This window comes from Geotrypetes seraphini, chromosome 7 (genome assembly GCF_902459505.1).
Source record: "Geotrypetes seraphini chromosome 7, aGeoSer1.1, whole genome shotgun sequence".
NCBI classification, from domain to species: Eukaryota; Metazoa; Chordata; class Amphibia; order Gymnophiona; family Dermophiidae; genus Geotrypetes; species Geotrypetes seraphini.
In genome coordinates, this window is record NC_047090.1 from 17624554 (window position 1) to 17625883 (window position 1330).

Sequence of the window (1330 nt, forward strand, 5' to 3'; positions counted from 1 at the left end):
CCTGCTCCCCCTGTCCAGCAGTAGCACTTCTCCCTAACTTTTACCTCCCCCCTGTTCAACAGCACCCCTTCCCTGCTCCCCCTGTCCACTAGTAGCCATTATCCCTTCCTTTTACCTTCTCCCTGTCTAGCAGTACCAATTCCAGCGGTCTCTCCCTATCATCAGGCCCTCTCCTCCTCTTCCCGTTGCCGGTGTGCCTGCAGCGGCGCCTATCTCCAACGCTCACACTCTCTCCATGTTCTCCTGCTCCAGTATGCTCGTTTCTCCTCCCCCCAAAACGGACGTTAGTGTTGATTGCGCGACTGCATGTGGCGGTCCTTCGCTTCCTGTTTCCTGTGGGCAGCGGGTTTTTTTTGTGTAGGTCAGCTTCCAACCGTCGCATGCGCCGCGTGCCGCAAATAGAATATGGCCATGGAGTCAGACACCATGGCGGCAGGGATCACAGTGTTCTAAGTGCGCATGCACGCTTAGGGTTTTATTATAGAGGATTTTAACTGAATACACTTGTGCAACCAAAATTACTAAAGAGAGGGTTTTACCATTCAGGATTCTAGGCCAAAAGAAACATCTACTCCTTGATAGATGGGTACCTAAAAGAATCATGATCACCAAAGATACTGAGGAAAATCCAAAATATCAAATTGATGCATGCTGCATTGATAGAGGACGATCTTAAATTCATATGGTCCAATATTAAATTGAAAGTTACAGCTGAAGCACAAAAATTGTGGAGATTATGAAGAAAACATAAAAGAGAAATCAAAATAGATTATTTAGAGAAAACCTAAAACAATTCTACAGGGAACTGGAAAAGAATATCCATACAGTGAAAACACTGCCACCTAAAGATGAGACAGTAACATTCTGAAGAAAATTATATGAGGACCATGTAGAGCAGTGGTCTCTAACCCTTTTCATGTAAAAGGCTATAGTGTAAATGCAAGAAAATTCTGGGCGCCACCAAAAGATTTCAAGCTTATACATACTACTAATTTTGTAAACCACCCTGACCTGCTTGTTCAGAGCGGGCAAATATTGGATTTTACAGCACTTCAAGGATTTATTTTAAGAAACTCACTTTATTTTGGATTGTCAACAGTAGAAAACTCCATAAAGGATAGCACCTGAGTAACACACTTAAGAGATTGTTTGCAGTTACTATATCAAGTGGGCAAAATTGCAATTAACACATTTTTATTTTTCCTACTATTTGAAGCATTTGATCAAACAATTTTTATCTTTCACCAAATACATTCCTCCACGAAAGACCAAGTCTTTTCAAAATCTGGGCTCCACTGCTTTCCAGCTAAGCAAATATATGGTCAGGTCC